This window comes from Crocodylus siamensis, chromosome 2 (assembly GCF_052110815.1).
Source record: "Crocodylus siamensis isolate JL-2025a chromosome 2, ASM5211081v1, whole genome shotgun sequence".
NCBI lineage: Eukaryota > Metazoa > Chordata > Crocodylia > Crocodylidae > Crocodylus > Crocodylus siamensis.
This window is the reverse complement of record NC_143396.1, coordinates 56,851,751-56,872,776: the sequence shown is the minus strand read 5'-3', so window position 1 is coordinate 56,872,776 and position 21,026 is coordinate 56,851,751.

The following is a 21,026-nucleotide window of genomic DNA, read 5'->3' as shown; positions in this document are numbered from 1 at the left end:
GTAGACTAGGGACAGAAGTTACACACAGACTGGTTTAAGTGATCAGAAACTGGTTTAAACCTGTAACACAACAGAAGCTCAGTGGCTGAAACTGGTTTAAGATAAACCTGGCTGAATATAGTATCAGACTCAACTGATTTGGGTCAAACCAGTTTATGAAACTTCTGCATAGACCCCTTCCTGGTTCAAGTTAAGTCACAATCCCTCAACATCCCAGCATGTTTTGAAGGCCTGGCCTGGGCTATTCTGTCTGCTCCAGAGAGCAGAGGCAGTGAGGGCTAGCTGGAGCAGCGAGGGTCTGGCTGACAAGTGGAGGGGCAGAGGCTGCAGCCCAGTCTACTGGAGGGGACAGGGGACCAAGGCAAACCTTGGCTGGGGTCTGGGGCCAGGGAGGGGGGGTTAAACACCCCTTCCCCGACTCAGATTTACTGCTGGCTGCAAGTGGAGTACAAATCCCAGAAGCACCTGGAAGTAGGTAGAGGAAGTGATGAGCAACCCTACAGAGTCCTGCTGCAGCCCTACAGAGTCCTGTTACTGTGATTTTTTACTACAAATCCCAGAGACCTGGGGGGTAGCAGGAAGAGGAAGCAAACACACAGCCCATGCTGGTTACATCCCAGAGGGCTATACCCTATCACCCCCTAGCTTCCGGCCTGAGCCATTATAGGCATGTAGCTGCATTCCTGAATCAAAGGTAAATGTCTGTTCACTTCTGTTTCAATTTAATCCCTGCAGCTTAGACTAACCTGCAAAGACTGAATCCATTCAGCCTCAGGCTTTTTGACTGTCTGTACTTAGCCCTGGAGGTGTCCCCAAAGAAGTCTTTAGATCCTAGAGCGCTCAAACAGCAGCATGTAGCTGCCCTCAAGTCTGAGTCCACCTCCTTCAGTCCAGAGTCCTGGATGTCTGACTCAATGAGATCTTCTCGCTGTACACTCCTCCGTGTAGGGCTGAGCAGGTTCCACATACATGCTACTCTCTCTTCCTCTTACTTCAGCCTCACGGTTTCTCTTCCTTTTCTTTTTGCCCCCCAGCCCCTCGGGGTTTCTGGGAGTTGTAGGCCATATTAGCAGGCAGCACAGCTCTGCAGATTCCTCCTGCTCTTACACGCATTACACCCACATTAAAACAGGGTGCTGTCACTACAGAATACACAAGGGCACCTGCTTCGTCAAATCCTAGAGCAATCTCCACATAGCACTGCTGTGGACAGGCTAACTGAAAAGTTTGGGACTGTGCTGCCTCAGCACACTGCGGATAGTAAATTAAACAAGGGACCCAGGATCACAGCAGCAGCATGTGGGTGTAAACAGATGTCTCATTTGAACCACAGATTGTGCTGGGGTTTAACCCAGGTCAAAACAGGTGTGGCACAGTCATTTACACAAGATGCCTTTCCAACTTGCATGGCCACTACTTTGCCAGTAGGTAGACAGTGAAACGACCACACATCCCTGGAATGAACCTCAGGAATTGTAGTCGTGTACCTAGATGTCCCAGGAAAAAAGTATTAGTACCCTTTAGCTGACGTACTTCAAAGGGACTTGAAGTGGGACAGTTGATGTATATGTATGATTCCAGGACAAAACGCTCTTTCCCCAGGAAAAATACAACATCTGTTCTTAGCCTGTGACTGCTCACAGGACAGCAAGGTTGGAGCTGAGCCATGCCAGCTGGCATGGGGAGTTTGCTGCCATATACTGTACATTACAGCAAAATTATCTTTCTCACTTTCCCATAGGCTTGGCTGAGGGACATCTTGCCAGATATATTTCTCAAACACATCCCACAAAACTTCAGAAACACCCTATTCTTCATGGCCAATAGCCAACTATTGGTCTGTGCCCTAGATCTCTCTCAAAGGCTGGTTGCTCTATGCCTTCTCAAAGCAGAAAACCAGGCTTGCTTCAACAGGAGGAAAAACAGGGCTGTGCTCTCTCTCTAAGATTGGTCATGTTTCTGCTTAACTGCTACCTCCTCACATCCACCATAAATAGGTTTCCAAGCTGAGGTTCAGATGCCTCCTACCAAAAACAGTCATTCTGTATCCCTTGTCAAATCCTGTTCTCTTTCCTGGAGTCTCCATTGCCATATCCTATAGCCCTACACCAGGGACATAACTGCGATGCAAGCACTTTGAGGTTTGATCCTAAGAGGTCAAGGGGATCAGGAACAGATAAAGTCAAGTAAGCAAGGGTGGGAGTCAGGGGATCAGAAGTAGGCGTGTCAGGAGGCTGAGGCCTAAGAGACCAGGACACAGGCACTCACCTAGATAGAGCCACAGGCCAAAGTTTGGGGGTGGGGGAAGCGGGGTAGGTATCCTGACTGGTATCACTAGCCAGGGGGTCTGGAGCAGGCATGGGACCAAGACATGGGTGATTGCCTAGGTAAGCCACAAGCCAGGCTGTGGCAGGCAGGAACCAGGATAGAATTAGAAAGCAGGACTGAGAACAGAGGAAACGAGGAATGAACAAGCAGGATTAGGAGGGCCAGAAGTCCTGGATTAAACAGGGAAGTATCCATCTTGCTGAGTAGCCTGCTAGGTACTAGAAGAGCTGCTTAAAAGCAGGCAGCTATACTGTCCAGGCATCTAAGGTCAGATGGGCATAATTAAGACACTCAGGTAACTGGGTCACAATCTAGCCAGCTGGTTGCAATCTGGCTAGTTTGCTGCCCTGGTTCTTGACCCTAATACTGAGGCTACTCCAGGGCATTTTTCTGCATACTCAAGGGCCTCAGAAAGAATACAGAAAGACTGCCTCAGAAGTACTTGTAAGACACCCCCCCATACACACGCATACACACTTGTGACCATATTGCTGCACAGAAAGACCTGCTATTCCTTTTTGTCACAGAGTAAACAACACACAGCCAGAGACTCCTCACCATTTCCAAGGTGGGTACACTGTGGGAAGGTGTTACCTATATTACAGGTAACTTTCTGTGTAGGCTACTGATAAAAGAGGCAGAAACAGGTCTATAGTCCAACCTTTTATTTGCTTGCGCCCTAAAATATGAGAACAAACATGTACCCTAAAATCTATCTGGCTACCTGCAACAGCACAACATAGATTCTTACCTATACTAGCTGGGGAGACTGGAGAGGTGGGAGAAGGGTGGCACACATTGACAGGAGGTTTTCTTACATTTGCAGAGTTCAAATTTCCCTCCAGTTTATGCCCAATATTTATAGATGGTTAGTTTTAATATTCTAATAAATGACCTTCAGTTTGTTTTATTTAAATTTATTTTTGGAACTGGACTGAACCAGATCTTTTGTGGACTTGGAAGGTGTCAATTATTTGGCTTTTATATCCTTGGGAAAGAGGGAGGGTTTCTTATCTCCTTTTCTTCCCCACTGTGGAGTGCTGTTTCTGTTTTTTCTTTACTTTACTTTGTGGCCTTTCTGACAAGCTGTTTTTGTTTTTACAAATTATCTGAGCATTTTAACAAAAATATATCTATTACAGCAAAATGACATTTAATATATTTGGTTACATCAATCACTACTACTTCCATTTTAAGATAAAGCTATGACATAGTGTATATGGGTTATTTAATGTATGGTCTTCTCTTATCTCCTTTTAGGCCTTGAGCTTTGTTTAACTGTGTTTGATAGTTTCCTTTACTTGCTGACCAAGTTAGTTGCTACATCTGCAAAAGTTCACTCTACAGTCAGTAAGAAACAGGCTTTGGGCCTAGGAGGAAAGCATGGGATCCTGCATCCTCAGAGCCATTACATCTATTTTTAAGGTCTCTAAAGGCAGTTTACAAACAAAGACAAGTGGGGGAGAGAGCTCTTTCAGTTTGGCTTGAAAACAGGCTCTTATCAGCAGAGGTTACTACAAACAGAGTAGGTGAGTCCCCCTATCAGGATCTCAGGCAAGCTTCTGTTCCAGGCCGCTGGCCAGCTACTGGCCACAAGCAACCGCTGACAGACATCCTGCGGTTCGTCCAGCCATTCCCCCAGAGCTCACCCTAGGGACCACTCTTGACCACAGCTGGGGTTCAAGAAGCAGCAGGAGGCCTCTCTGTCCCTACAAATGGAAAGACAGGCAAGACAAACACAAGGTATATTGGGGGCCATTGTAATAAAACATCTATTGGGGAACTGCGCTGTTGGGGAACCCTGGGCACAGCTAACTGGGCACAGCCACAGCCACATTACAGTAAAAATGGTCCTCAGACTGATGCTGGTGTTCCCTTGGAGGAAGCTGCCACCATGCCAGTCCCATGCCAGTCCCAGTCCCAAGCTACCACCATTGAACAAAGTGTAGACCAGAGGAGTTACAGTGTGTGGGCAGAGCTATCTGTCTCAGACACCTGTGGCTGTCAGCTGGCTTAAATTGGTACATGATGCAGCCAGCCTGGAGACACAGGTGGGATGTTAGATACACTCAGAGGTGAACATCCACATGCTAGTAGATGAGGAAAACAGGCTGCCAACCAAAAATATATACATGGAATGGTGCAGAACCACCCCACCTCCAATGAGACACAGAGATCTGAGGGAACCTGTCTAAAAGATCCTTCAGTTCATGCAGAGACACTTTCTGGGAATGAAGGGAAGAGTTACTATTAATATTAACCATTAGGCGTGACTTTGACCCTCGGAGATTTATTAATACTTTTTTGTCTACATGCCTGATAGTTAATAGTGCATGTCCAGAACTCAGTAGCTGGGTGTGCAAGGGTGTACACAAACAAGTCCATAATCAATGTGGCTCAGACCAACCCTGCACAGCATTCCTTCAGCACTGATTGTAAACTCACCATAATCAGTGATGTGTGGGTACTACAGGGGGCACTCCTCCTGCCCATCCTTGGTTGTGGGCTCTGACAGTGAGGGTTTCAGATGCATCTCTTCTTCCTCCTCCTAGCCCTTCTCACACACCCTTTACTGTGGAGTGCCTTGAACTGGGAAAGTTGACTCTTAATGGCTTACAGCTCTTAAGCTGGAAGGGATCTTGTGAGCCCCCTTCCTCTGGGCAGGAAAGACTGCTGGGGTCAAATAACCCTAGCAAGGTGTGCATCCAGTCTCCTTTTGAAGCTCTCCATGGTAGGTGCTTGCACTACCCCTGCTGGGGGTCTATTCCAGAGTCTGGTCACACAAACTGTGAAGAAGTTTTTCCATGTATCCAGTCTGAAACCTTCTAGGAGTTTATGACTGTTGCTCTTGGGTTTCCGCTGGGGTGCTTTGGTGAATAGTTGTTTGCCTAGGCCCTGATGCTCTCCCCTGATATATTTGTAAGCTGCCACCAAATCCCACTAAAGTCTTCTCTTGTCTAGGCTAAACAGTCCCATATCTGTTTAGCCTTTCCTTATGGCTTGCTCTTCAGGCCTCTAACCATACGAGTGGCTCTTCTCTGGACTCTCTTAAGCTTCTCCACGTCCTTCTTGAAGGGTGGCACCCAGTTATATTGTGCAGATTCACCAAACCCTCCCTCCCCTGCCCCCCACAAATCCCCCCCCCCCCAAAAAAAAACCCTATTTGCCTTTTCAGGGCTACACAGTAATATTCTATTACATAGATAGGCAATGGAGACATTGCCATTGCATTTTGAGGATGCCTATGGCTCTATTCATGACTGACCAAGTGAGCTTGTGGGAGCCAATGTAGAGCTGCTCTGCCTTGTCCTTGGGGTGCAGTAAGTGGGTGGGGAGCCAAGACTGGAACATGTAGCTGTGATCACCTCAGAAAAGAGAGAAGGGGATCTGCAGAGAGACCTGTATCTGGGTTGGCTGTAGTTGGCCCACAGATGTGTGGTGACTGCAGTGAGGCAGTCTTCCCAGCACACCTGAGAAACTGGGGAGGAAGCTGCAAGTTTCTCCATGGGCAAAGTGGGATTAAGGGGGACAACAATAAAGCTCTTAACCTGGCAGTAAACCTGAAGGTAATTCTCCATTGTGGAAACACCCAAGAATGGACAAATGGGACCAAACAACAAACCCACACTAGATCCCAAAAATCAGCTATGATGTCAATGTACTCGATTGCTGACCATAATATTCCTGGCATAATTTTGGTTTCTATTCAGTCAGATGAGAGCCACCTATGGGCTTCTTGATGTTAATGTTGACTCAGATGCCATCCACAGCACCCAGGGATTATGTGAAGCTCATGATCTGGTGAAACTTCTAGCAGGCATAGCGCTCAGGCCTGTATTAATCGGCCACTGAATTCACGTGATTTGCCTTCAGGCCATGTATTTAAAACTACTCCAGCACCCCATTCTCCCAGCTCTGACTGGTTCAGATCTAAAGCAGTTAACACATGTACAACCTGAAGGCTCTTTTGCCAACATGAAACCTCTTAATAGCTGTTATACAGGAGTGGGATACAGGAGAGAAGGGTTTTATCACCAGGTCAGCCACTACTCTACCGGGTGATCTTTGGTAAGTCTCTTCTCTGTAGATGAGCTAGGTATGATTATTCTGTACCACAGCTCTTTGATCCCATCCATGCCTGGCCAAGCACTGGTGGTGGTACATTTACTCATCCTCTCTCCACAGCCTGGCTTCTAGGACCCAGGGAGTTACTGGCTTCCACCAGAGAAGCCAGTGTGTACATTGTTACATTGTTGTGTGGGCATGTCTTCCTCTGCCTAGAAGCTTTCTGGGCACTGGTCTCTGTGTCCTTGGCCCTTTATCTGGCAAATCAGTGCCATTTGCTTAACTGTCAGCCAATAACTTGCAAAGGCTGCAGAGAGGTGGCTGCTGCACCACTCAAAACACAAAGCTTGAGAATTCAAAGGGAGCAAGCTTTCCCCTCCTCCAACCCATCCCCTACTACCCTGAGTGTAATGGCCAACCAGTGCTGTAAAAGAGCCAGCCTCACAAACTGTATGTGGTGTCCTGAAGGATTATGGGCATGGGGCTGAAAAGCTTCCTGGGATGGGAGATCTGCCTCTAGTTCTCCCTCCACCCCCTTAGCATGGACACTTAGGCCCACTGGCTTACCCTGTGACCTGCCATTTCTTCCCCTGAAGCAGCCCTGGACAGCACAGAGTTTGCTAGGACAAGGAACCAGAGGGAGCTTGGACTGACTTTTGGGGCTGGCATCCCCATCAGAAGAGTCCAGGACAGTACAACCAATGCTGTGGCCACTTAAAGGACAGCCTGAATTGCAGTGATCCAGCCAAGCAGCTGACCTGATGCTTGATTTAAAAGTTGCTTGATTTCTCTTTTCCTTGTTCACAAGCTTTTCATTGTTTGTAATAAAGTGCCCTTATCCATCCCTAATGAACTATTTTAATGAGAGTGAAGGCTATCACAGCTACTTTCTTGGAGTGGGATCTAAAGCAAAAAGCTGAAGGCAATAGCAAACCAGGGGGACAAGAGAGGGGGGAGGGAGGAGCTGAGTAGTACATTGTTTAAGATCTGGGCATGAAGCTAGGGCTAGTGTCTTATTTCAAGTTCTGACCATGAGTGAGTCCAGGCACAGCAGGGAAATCCCTATAGCTGTGCACTATCACTGTTGTGTTTTTGGTAGGGGGATGGATGAAACATTAAGTGGGCAATTACCATAAATAGTGTTAATTGCTGTCTAATGGAACTGGGAACCACAATATAATGATAGTTTGTTGACCAGTATGGACACGCTTCCAAAAAAACAGTGCCAGTTCTATTAATTGCCCAACTAGACTAAAGTGGTACCTATTAGCACACCACACTTGTACAGGGTGTGTAGCATAGCAGAACAGCCCCCAAGCACAGCAATGTGGTTCCAGAGAGACCCAAAGTGTAATTCTGCAGGGGCCAGAGGAAGAGGACAGAAGTTCAACCACCCAGTGAGCCATTGCAGTTCCACAGGAAGCACTTTGGCTCCTTGCCCACTGTGCCCTGTTGCCCGGCCTCTCCTTACATGACTGCAGTAGTGAGCTGTCACTTACCCCGAGAAGCAGGATTTGTCCTATTACAGCCTGGGTAATCTTGGGTAGTGGCTCCCTGTTGGTGGAGGGCTGGCTGGTATGCTGAAAATGGGGAACTGCAAGCCCTCATTGTCTGAGCACAGATCCATTTCAGAGTCTATGCAGCTCAGACTGATGGCCAAGGACTTGCTGTGGCTTGACAGGATGACCTGGGGGTCTGTGATCTGGTCGCTGTAATGACCTGATGTGCTAACCTGCAAGGGTTAAGTGTCTTTGACCACAGTCTTGTTGGTGTTCTCATAGCTGTCCTGGCCAGCAGAAGCCACTGTGTCCACCATATTTTCAGACATGACCATATCATTACCATGAAGATGCGGGCCAGTACCTTGTAGTGGATGCACATGACCCTGCATGCACCCATCACAGCTGCTGTCTTGTCCTTATGAACTGCTGCCTCAGTATCCTGCAATGGGACTGGTACTGGGCCCAGTCACTGTCATGTCTCCAGGCCAACATTTCCATCATGATCCCTTCATAGATCCTCTTGTTTCAGTGGCTTGACAGAGTGCATGCTTGTTCTCCATCTCCCCACAGATGGCAATGAGATCCGCTACTTCCTTTCTGGTTCACTAGCTGCTGTGGTTGTTCCAATGCTGCACTCAGACTGAAGGGCCATGGTGTAGTGGAGGTGGATGGGTGTGTTGGGGTATTAAAGTCCAAACTTGCTTCAGTGGGTAGTGGATGGATCTGATGGTCTCCCCCAACAGCTAGAAGGTTAGGTGGATGGAGGTCCCTGGTGGCTGGTTGTGTTTGAGGCTGGTTCAATGGATGCAGGCTCCAGTGCTAATCTTGGGTGAGTGGTGAGCACAAAATGGTTGGCAAGCTGCCATGCAGTGCAATTAATAGGTGGAAGTGGCCACATGAAGCCTGTCACCTCTGGGTAGTTGAGCTCTGTAACCGGGACCAGAGTGGCAGCACAGAGATCAAGAGAACCCAGGATGCCCCAGGGCTGAGGCAGTGCCTGAGAGACTGATCGGAGAAGCAAATGGGGACCTGTTTATCCTGGGATGATGTCCTGGGACAACCTTTTAAATGTCCTTTGCAATAGCATAGGACAAACTGTTAGCACTTACTGTCCCTCAAACCTTTGGGGGGTTTTGTCCTGTGACAATGATTGCACTTTGTCCCATTTCCTCTTGGATTACAGGTGACATCTGTTTGCAGACAGGTACCAGTTATGATAATTAGCAATCCCAACAGTATTGAATTTTAGCAAACTACCCATCTCTTGATGGTGGTTGCTTAGCTTTAAGGGACTTATGTGTAGTCAAAAAACCCCCACAGATTCACTCTTATCTATTTTGTGAGTTACATGGGTAGTAGTACTAATTCTGTACCAATAAATAACTATATAGTTCTGTCAAGATCTGTCTGGTTCTTAGAGTTTCCAAGTTTTTTCCAGTGCGCCTGTGTAATTTTTCAGTTTCTTGAACCTGATGCTTTGCCCTGCTAACAATGTTCTGCAGTTGGGGTGCTCAACCTCCAGCCCACCAATCAAATCCGGCCCCTGGCACCAGGTTATTTGACCTGTAGGTCTCCCCATGAGTACATGGGGAACTCTGTAAGCTATGGCCCTGTGCGTGAGATTTGGGATGCAGGACTACACAAGCCTGGATCCTAGCACTCTGGGCCCTGGTAAAGGCAGCATGAAACCCTAGGGCTCTGATTCCAGTGTGCAGAGGTGACACAGGGTCTTGGAGCCCTGATTTTGGCACATGGAGCCTGGGTGAAAGTGGCACAGGGCCAAGAAGCCCTGATCCCGGTCTGCAGGACCCGGGCAGGGACAGTATGGAGCCAAAGAGATGCATAGATTCATAGACATTAGGGCTGGAAGGGACCTCATAAAATTGTTGGGTCCAGCCCCCTGTCCAAAGGGCAGGAAGTCAGCTAGGGTCAAAGGATCCCAGCAAGATAAGTGTCCAAATGTTTCTTAAAAGTGTCCAGAGTAGGTGCTTGCACCACCTCTGGGGGGAGTCTATTCCAGGCCTTGAGGGCTCAGACAGTAAAGAACTTTTTCCTTGTGTCCAGCCTAAAAAGGTTTTGCAGGAGTTTGTGACTGTTGGACTTTGTCATCCTTTGGGGTGCTCTGGTGAACAGGCGTTCCCCCAGATCCTGATGCACACCCCTTATGTACTTATAGGTTGCCACCAAGTCACCCCTGAGCCTGCGCTTCTCCAGGTTGAAGAGTCCTGTACCTCTCAGCCTCTCATCATAAGGCCTGTTCTCTTGCTCTCTGATCATGCGCATGGCTCTCCTGTACAGGGTGTAGCCATTTATATCTGTAGTTGAGTCATAGGAGGAGCCCCACCAGGTCTCCGTTATCCCTTTGAGATGGTAGTTGTTTTTGTTTAACAGAAGGATCAGTTCCTCTTGTTTAATCCCCAAACTCCTGGCATTAGTGTACAAGCAAATAAGTACACTGTTGGAGGCCCTAGGCTTCCTTGTACTCATGGAGAAGCTCTGTTCCTGGGCTGGGGTAGGAGTGGGTTTCCTTGAGCATCCTAACCTGCTGATTTTGCAGTTGATGCTTGGTGAGCTTACTCTGGTGGTTGTCTGCCCACCCCACAGTGAGCTTAGTTTAAGCTTGATTTCTGGCACGCAGAGTCAGCACAGGGCCCCGATACCAGTGTGCAGGGGCATTATAGGGCCCAATCTCAGGGTGTGGGGTCAGATCCTGCCCATGGACTGTCATTCATTTGGCCCTCGGGGGAAAAACGTTGAGCACCACTGTTCTATAGGCATCTTGAAGTATTGTAATTTTTTTTTCTAGCAAAGCCATTAAGATCAACTGTGACTTTTTTGTAGGCATGGATAAGAGGAAGAAGAATATGGACAGCATTTTTCATAGCCCAACTACATAGAAGCTGCCAAGCGGAAAAAAGAGAGAGGCTACTATATCTCTAATAACCAGACACTGGACTAGATTTTTGTGGAACTAGAGGGATACCTCTGGCTTCTCCAAGACAGTTGCTTTGAGAGGGGTGATGGGGCAATGCCCACCAGGAACAAAGGATTGGTGGGAAAGCTAATCATGTTTTTAAGCACCTAAGAAGAACTGAACATTTCAGAGAGAGAAGTCCCTTAGGCTTCTTGCTATAGTGAGGTGCATTCCAGCCACACCTCTGACATTTCCTTTACCCACCAGAAGTTTGGATCAGATGCTTTATGTCGGACCTACATTTGCACAAGAATATTTCCAGAAGTTCATTAATTTTACTTTCAGGCACCTCTTACCCTGGCATATGTCCAATAATTCTGCCCTGGAAGGACTGAAGGAACAAACCATTCACATCCAAGATAGCTACGCTCATTTACAAATTGTCAGTTAAAATAGTTCTTTAAAACACCAACATGCTTATCACACTTCTTACAGTGAATATGGTAGTTGCTCAGTGTGAGTTTGCCCTGTTGTTACCTCCTGTTTGTGTAAATATCCAACAGACATAGTAAGAAACAAATCGACTTTAAAAGTAAATATATTTTATGTGGCTCTTTCTTGTTAATCAAATTATCACTTTTAAATTTGACTAAATTGTTTTATTGTTTTTATGGTTCTTTTTATTTTTGCTGAAAATTTACAATATTTACAGTAAGGATATGGTCTAGAGGTTCAAAATAGTTTCATATGTTTGGACCGTGACATTAGTTTTTATGCCATTTCAATCTATTTTGAGCTACAATTAAAAGCTCCTTTTTAAGAAACTGTGTCTAATTTCTGTGCTAAATCAAACCAGGCAGCAGTGGGTGTTTTTACTTTAAATTGGAATATCATTACAGTATTGATATGCAAGTACAATGAAGAATTGTAACTCACATCATTGCAAAAAATTGCATTGTTGGAAAAGCATTATCTATACTAGAAAGAATTTGTTGATTTATCTATGAAGCAAACTTTCCTGCCAGAGATGCTGGAAAAAAATGTTGTTGTGGGTATAGATTATATCAGTTCCCTGAAATAAAATAAGCAGCCTCATCAGAATGATTTTTCAGCTGACTCCATCTCTTTTATGACTTTTGCTAGCATAGGTATGTTGGTCAAGAGCATGGTTTTTGGTTTTTGGTTTTTAACTCTCACAGCTGACATAGCTGTAACAGAAAAACTTAAGCACAGGCCAAGACAAACTTGGCAGCTTAAATAAAACTGAAATCAGGAAACTCAAAGTTATATTTTCCACTTCAAATATAATTTAGCCTTACGTGATTAAGTTATAGTTACTTTTTATATACACATACAATTTAAAAAGGGTTTTATCACATGAAAAAGGAAAAGGATGTGCAAGAAAATATGCAGCAAGCATTTCTATTTGTAGAAACGTCTCTTTTTACAAAATGTAAGTGCTGAGCATAAACTACTTAATATTATCCCTTTTAAAAGTCACATCCTGTGGATTGCAACTTTGTTGCATTACTTCAAACATATCATTGTTCTCTTTGAGGAAAAAGCCCATGGCAAGATTGAAGTTTATAAAAGCAACTCATTTTTGAGTTAGCTAGGCTCAAAAACAACATGTGACAAGTGTCTTTTGCTGTAAAAAACACTTTAATTTTCACAGTTAGATAATGCAAAATGACAGAATAGAATTTTGTCAAACTTTTCCAGGAAAAAAAAATGTTCCACATATCTCTTTAATATCTGTGACTTGGGAAGCAAGGCAGGAAACTCAAGGTCAAAAATGCTCATTCTTGCAAAAGTTTAATTTGGCATAATCCCAAGGGTTTGGGTAAAATGGCGAGGATTGAATTCCAACAAATTATTTGTATGATATCAAATAAATTGTTTGAAATAAATTAAAAGAAGGTGGTGGAGTGGCAACTTTAGCAATACCTAGAACCACAGTCAATGAGTCAAAAGCAGTGTGAAGTGAGGCATAAGGAAGCCCTGAAGAGGTGCCCAAGACATTGCAGGATTTGGATTCTGGAGTCCTTGGATTATCTGATTAACAATAATCAGATTGGATTTGAACCAGCCTAGACATAAAATGAAGACTACATTCATGATATGGGTTGGTAATCTCTAGGGATGGAAAATATTAGGTATCTGTCTTTGATACCTTTGGTCCTGACACAGTGAAAACATTCAACAGGGTAAATAATCTCTCTTGGATTACTCTACTCCCTGCTTTCTGGAGCAGCAAGTCTTTTTCTGGGGCATCCATCTGAAAGATTCTGCTCGCCTCCCACCCATCCCATTCCAATACAAACAGCACAAAGAAACAGAAACACCCTGGTGTACCACCTCACTAATCCTCACTGGACCCTCTCTCTGATTTGCCTGAAGCACAAGATCACCATGGTTTCACCATCTACACAGGCTGGTCAATGTGCAATAGCAACTGGTCTTTCTTGGGGTGACTGATGATCAGTTTTCTCTCTCACAGCAGAGTTCTCACATTGACTCTAGAAGAGATGGACACCTTCACTATATTCAAGCCCAACATTTCTCACTCAGTTTACCTAGTATCAGACTTTTATATCACCCACTGTCTCTTCCAGCCAAATGCCCTATTCATAATCAATGTCAGTCTGTTTTTCTTTGCCATCACCCTTCTCCCTTCTTTTTCTACTGCTTTATAGCCTCTGTGGGCATGTCTACATGAAATGCTTAATGCAGAGTAGGCTAATTAGCTCTGCAGTAAAAGTCTTAGCATCTACATCTTCAGGGCTAGTAGGCTGGAGTAAGCTAATAACAGCCATAGCAGGGTAGTACTTGTAAATATAGGGTGTTTATACATATGCTCTGGGAGTGCTCTAATCACAGCTCCTGAAGCATCATGTGTATCAGCATCCCTGCACTGAAAAATGGTGGCAGGAGAGCTTTAACTAAAGCTTGTTGAACGAGCTTCAATTAAAGCACCCCTGCCACTCTTTTCAGCATGGGGGCACTGATGCATGTGATGCTGGAGTCTGCTGGAGCACAGTAATTACCATGCTCCAGCGGATTTGATTAATTGAGTTTGCTCTGGCATACAGCCCATTGGAGCAGCCTCACTGCACATGTAAGTGCCCATAAGTACTACCCTGGTGCAGCGTTCTTTATTCTGCAGCACTGTACATCTAAGCGCTGATGCGACTGGCTGGGGCACAGGCGTGCTCCATTGTGGGGCTGCCAGGGCTTCTGCAGCATGTTGAGCTGGGTTGGCAGGCTGACTTATTATCAGATTTGCCTGTCACTTTGGGGTGTGCTCGTCTATTAGGGGTACATTTCTGGGGTCTCTGTAATTCTATCAATGTTCTGCTTGTGTTACTAGTGTTTCTATACGGAGCTGTATCTCTCCCTTCTGCAAGTCCTCACCCCCAATGGAGCTATCTTGCAGGACTCAGTTTCAATGGGGCTGGGTTCCTCCAACCACTGAATCGGTCAAACACATATATGCATATACAGACACAGATTAACAGGACATACCTGAGCCAGGCCAGGTTATTTAGTATTGACAGGGTAACACCCTCATATGCCTTGAACTCAGTTCATCAGGGCAACAATAACATGCTGTCAGACACAAGCATATGGGTTAACAGAGTGCATCTGAGTCAGGCTGGACTATTCAGCATTGATAGACTGTCACCCTCATGTGCCTTGAACTCAGTTCATCCCTTATTTCAGCAGGACAATAATAAATGGAGTTAGACACACACGCTAACAGAGTATGTCTGAGCAGGCTGGGTCTGATCAGTACTTTCAGCTGATACCCTCACGTACCTCAAAACTCAGCACATCCCAATCTTTTGTCACAATGGTTCAGGTAGTAACCCCCCTGATGAGCAGACCCCACTGTAGTATTCGGCAGTACAGGGATCTTTGGCTTAAGTAAAAGAAGCGTTGCTGCAGAGCAAATGGGGAGGTCAAGGGGAAAAAAGTGTAAGTGAGGTTCAGAGAGAGAGTATAGCAACCAGCTTGACCATAAAAGTTATTTATTGCCAGGTGTATGAACTGATGATGATAGCAGTAATAATAGCCATACAAGAGAGACACATAAACAGTTAAATATTACATAGTTTCAGTTAGCTTTTTGCGGAAGTCTAGCTCTAGTTTGATTGGCAAAAGTCAGGTTTAAAAAGCTGTGCCTGGAGAACAGAAGTCAGGTTCCTGGAGTTAGAGAGAGAGAAAGTGATCAACAGAAGTCCGGTTTAGAAAGTTGTTCCTAGAGTAAGAGAATAAAAGTCAGGTTTCTGGAGGCAGAGAGAGAGAGAGAGAGTTGGGAACTCACCACTCAGTGAAGCTTGAACCAGTCGAGCTTCCCAGGTGTTTGTTGGAGCTAGGAGATAGGCAGAGTCCTCAGCATGATCAATGGAGGGATTCCAGGCAGAAAAGGGGTGGAATTGGTGCAGCTTTTTGGATCCAAGCACAAGTACAGAAACTTGAGCTTTGGGCAGGGGTTTTGTAGAGAACCTAGCAATGGCTCAAGGAAGAACACTAGGTTTGTTTATGAGTAAACAATGGCTCATATACTGGATAACAGGAATTGATCACTCCTGACTATGGGTGACATTACTCTGAGGGAGCTCACAATACAGACAGGCAGATTCAGTGTTTTGGGTACCAATAAAGGAGTCATTACTATAATTGGTATGATAACTGCTGAGCTGGGTGTGTGTAGACATGGGTTGATTAGCATTTGGAGCAGGGATCCCCCATCATGCAGTGCTCCCCTGCTTCTCTAGTCCCAGAATTCAGTGCAGTCCTTGCCTTGGAAGCTGTTCTCCATCGTGAATGCTAATGAAGGTGCATTCCTGTCCCATTTCCCATTTAAATGAGTTGTCATCTGGTTCCATCTCAGATGCAAACGAGACAAGAGGAGTGGCTTCACTCCTATCAACTTTGTCTGGAGGGGTTTAGATGTGTATCCCACTGCATCTTCCTTGTCATTCTTCTAATCATTTCTTGTTCAGGCAGAGGTGGGGATGGGGAGAGTCCTTTGTGAGTCAGACAGGCTGCATCCTGTGCCATGGTTCCCCAAGAACATGGAGCTGACAGGTAACAGACTCCCTGGAACCCCTACCAGCTGGGACTGCTCTGACCTGGTGCAGTCCCAGGAGCATATATAAATACGGTGCCAAGGAGCAAGAAACTGGTACAATCTGCGCTGGAGTGTATTGTGTTGTATTAATATGCAAGTGTAGATACACCCCATATCTAGTATAAAAATGATTTCATAATTATTTCTGATGTAACCTATTTGAGGTTTTACGTAATATTGACATGCTGAAGAAATGAAAGAATGGGAATAAAATTGCATGTACTTTTAGTGCCTCCCTGGACTTCAGAGGGGGGAAAATTTAGGTCTAAGGAATAAGTATATGTGATAAAGGTCATATATGGGGTGGATTCAAAGGGGTGCAGTCATACCTGCCTTTTACAGTGAAAATCATGTGCTGGGAGCTCCATTTCCCTGTGGTGTCAAATGCCTGGGTCCCTATGGTGTCAGAGGCAGAGCTGGAACTCTGGACTGGAGTGGGACCAGATGGACAGCAGGTAAAGAATTGTAGTATCATAGTGCTTAGGGTCAGAAGGGACCTAAACAGATCATCAGGTCTGAACCCCCGCCCCAGGCAGGAACGGGTGCTGGGGTCATATCACCACAGCCAAATATCTCTCCAGCCTCCTCCTTAAGACCCCCAAGGTAGGGGAGAGCACCACCTCACTTGGGAGCCCATTCCATAGCCTAGTAGCCCTAACTGTAAAGTAATGTCTCCTGATGTCCAGCCTGAACCTTCTCTCTAACAATTCGTGGCCGTTATTCCTAGTAACCCTGGGTGGTGCCTGGGGGAACAGAGCATCCCCCAATTCCCACTGTTCCCCCCTGGTGAATTTGTAAACAGCCACCAGATCCCCTCTCAGCCTTCTCTTGTGGAGGCTGAATAGGTTCAGGCCCTTCAGCCTCTCTTCGTAGGGCCTGCCCTGCTGCCCCTTGACCATATGAGTAGCCCTTCTCTGGACCCTCTTGATGCTGGCCACATCCCTCCTGAAGTGCGGTGCCCAGAACTGAATGCAGTACTACAGCTGCGGCCTGACCAATGCTGCTTAGAGGGGAAGGATCACTTCCCTGGACCTTCCTGTGATGCATCTGTAGATGCACAACAAGGTACAGTTAGCCTTACTGACCACTTCCTTGCATTGGTGGCTCATGTTCATCCTGGAGTCAACAATGACTCCAAGATCCCTTTCTGCCACTGTGTTGACAAGAAGGGTGTTCCCCAGCCTATAGGTGTGTTGCTGGTTCCTTCTCCCTAGATGCAGCACCTTGCACTTGTCTGTGTTGAATTCCAGAAGGGCAGACCCTGCTGCTGCTACTGCTGTCCCAAGCTAACCCAGGTGCAGGTGAATATCTAGGACTACTCTTGCCCTGCTCCTGCAGGGAACAGCTGCATGGAGTGTCAGGACCCTTTTCCCTTCCCCTCCACTGCGTTTCCTTAGCTGGCCTGAGCTGGACAGGAGTGGTCCTGGGTCTTCCCCCACCCCCAGGTCAGTTGACAACAGCAGTGGCAGCAGACTTCCAGGTACACCTGTGCCCTGCTTGCCTCTGAGTGTCCCCTGTGGTCTGGAAGCAGGCACTGGATGGAGGGACCTGCCTGTTGCCACTGCTATCCCTGGCTAAGCCCAACACCCCACACTGCCACTTACCAAAGTCCCAGCTACAGTGGAGCAGGAACAGACCTGGGGCTTCCCTGCCCTGGAGACAGCCAGGGACAGTGGCAGCAGTGGGCAGGTTGCTCCTTCTTGCACACAGAGGAAACCCTAGGCAACCCCTGCTCAAGAAGGAGAGACAGGAATGGAAGTTTCCTGCACTGGAGGGGAAGTAGTGCTGTGAGCAGCACTGGGGTATGCTGGGGAGTCTTATCTGTTTCGCCTGGCAGCTATTGCCATGGAACAGTTTGTCCGCAGGAGGGGGAGGGGGGCATTCTTCTATAGATTCCATCTCTTAGAGGTGACACTTTGGGCCAGATCCCATTCCTCCTATTAGGTGCCTAGATCCACTAAATGCATAAGCGTGAGCCTATTCCAGTCTGTCTGAATCCTTGAAAAATGTTAATATTCCTTGCATTGTAACGTTATCCTTAACACTAATTCACATAAAGCAGCAATCGGGATGAGAACCAATCCATCTTTTGCATCGGGATGTGAGCAGGATGGAATAAGATCACATTTAGGCACTTAAGTGCACCTGGGTGAAGTGGTATCTGGCTTTTGGGGTCTTTGTCCTGGGAAGAAAGAAGCAGAAGTGTCTATTAAAGCAATGGGATTGGAAGCAGCAAAGATCATCAACATTAATGTAAATATAATTGTAATGTTTTTAATGTGGTAAAACAAGTTAAGAGGAAGACAGAGGGATTTGGCTTTACTGATATTTGCAAGATAAAAAGATGAGCTAAGAGGTCTAGAGATAAATATGTTACTCTGCCATACCAGATGTATAATTCCATGGAAACAAACACACAGACATAAACTGCAAAATGCTACAGGGCATTTTCTAACTTATCAGCATACGAAAGAGAGAAAGTAAGTATAAATGTCACAGAAGCAATAACCGAAATTAAAAGAGCATGCATGGTGTTTAATTCTTATGGATAATGTGCTAAAGATTAAGTTGCAAGCTAATAAATAACACATTGCATACTTTAAAGTGGCAATGTGTAAGTCATGCTAAGAAAAAGAAAAATGCTTTTCAGTTAGGTATAGATCATAATCTAACTAGCTTGATCCCTATGTGGTTTAATTCCCATTCATATTAAAAGGACACTGGAAACTTTTAAAAAAAAACCTTTTGTCACTGTTGTGAACTATAATACATATTACCTAAGGCTCTGGTTCTACAGTTGATGTTGTATATGTAAGACCCTGTACTTATGCAGAATCCCACTGACCACAGTGGGCAGACCTGCATTTACTATAGCCAAAATGAATTAAAGACAACCTTTTTGGGCCCAGTATTATTCTCCTTTGACAACACTGTTTTATTATTATGATTATAGAATAGACAAGCTTCCCAATTTGTTTGTGTGGGACTTTCAAATACCATTTTGAGAGAAAAACTTTATTAAAAAAATGGAAAATAAAATTGTATAACCCTCAAATTATGGTAATGGCTTGTGGGTATGTATAGTTCATAGAAATAATCTATGGAAATGGACTTCAAGTTGATCATGCCCCCCCTAATGTGAGTGACTGGTGGACACTAAGTAAAAGATAATCAACAGTAAGGGCTTAGTAGGATAGGATTAGCCAGGATCTCCCCTCTGCCCCCCCATTTTTCACTCACAAAAGCCAGATTTTCCTGTCTGCTGAAGTGGACTGCATAATACTCCTACCAAAGGCTGCATATCCTTCTCAGAGCTCCAGCCCAAGTAGTGACTAGAGAGTGATTAAAAAAAAAAAACCAGTTTCTACTTAGATCCAGTCCCTGGTGGCAAGGGAAGCAAAGGAACAAATTCAAAGCTGGAGCTTTGCATAAGCATTCAGTTCAATATAGAGCCAGGACTTGAAAACAACTGGGTATGATTCAGATTCACCCCCTTTTTCTTGGGTAGAAAACTACTCTTCATATTATGCAAATTGTCTTATTACATTATGCAGATAGCTGTGTGGAAAGATTTTTAAAGGAAGCAAAGAATTAAGTTACCTTTCTCTCATACATGCTCTGGAAAGGGCATTGAACTCTCAGTTCAAACAGGTACAGGATCAAGATGTTCAGTGGAAGGTACTCAGGTAAATCTACCTTACGCATTGCCTGCCATATTTGGAATCAGATAAATTATACTTTGTTATTTTTCTCCTTCACTATAAATTAGATCTGATACCCTGCATGTGAATTTGCCTACCTTCCAACAGTCTGACTGTGTACTTATGAATATTTCCTCTGATTGTTGACCAATTGGTTCTTACAGAGCTCCTTTGAATAAATGTGTCTTTCATGAAAAGAAGGCATCTTTAAAGTAAAAGGACTGAAAAAGAGTGAAATTAGTCCAAAGTTCAAATGCACAAAGTAGCAAAAAAATAGTAGCAGTTTTCCAAAAGCAAACAATTGTTTCAGTGGCAGTTATGTCTTCAAGTGCCGCTTGAATCTTCACAATAAAATTTTTCTGATATATTTGTTTATGATTGTGGCTCACTGAATAATGCAAATAATAAAGCAGTACAGCAAGCATGAAGCATGACAAGAAAAATACGATTAATATCAGGCTCACAAATCCAATTTGTGTATGATATGTCCTCAAAGCATCTTTTTCTTCTAAGTTACACATTTGAAATCGGGAAGACACAGCCTAATTTTCATTATCTTTGGATGTCTAGTAATGTATCATATAAACCAAACTTAAGCAAGTGTTTTTTTTCATAAAGGACCGATCCTACCAGACAAACTTCATAGCTTTTGCTTTGGTAGAATTATCAAATTAGTGGCTGAAGGGAACATGGTAGATGTAATGCAGATTAAAAACCTCTGCATTTGATACCCTGCCTTGCAAAATTTCACTCTCAAAATTAATCCAATTAGCTTGGTTGTAAAAATGGTCACATAAATCAAAACTGAAGTCTGCAAGCATAACCAATCTGGACATTTAAAATATTTGTGCTCTCACAATTTAAAAACTTTCCCCTACCATGGGAAAATAATCCAAAACACAGATAATTCTCAGTGTGTGGAATTACAATTCTAAACCTGGCTTGAACACAAGAACTAAAGGCTTTTTAAAAGCTTGGAGACTTTACTCACAGGTTATATAAACAACCAAATAACTTCTACACAGTAGTCTTGCCCATCCCAATGAAGCACAATTCAACTGAATTAATACTGTTTGTTCTCTCAGGAGACCTACATTCACAGGACTCATCAGTTCTATGATAGAAACATAATTTAATATTATTTTATTCACCCACCCACTTCTGGTTATTCCAATATTTCACTCCATCAAGTCATTCTTTTAACTGACTCCATACAAACTGAATGCTGTTGGTGTTGTATTATCACATGTATTAAGGAATAAATAACAAAACCTTATGCACCAGGATCACAATATTAAAGACTGGGTCTCGTTCTCTAAATAAGTGGCCTGATTTTTCAAAAATGAGCAGCACCCTCAGAAATACATTAAAGACGCTTT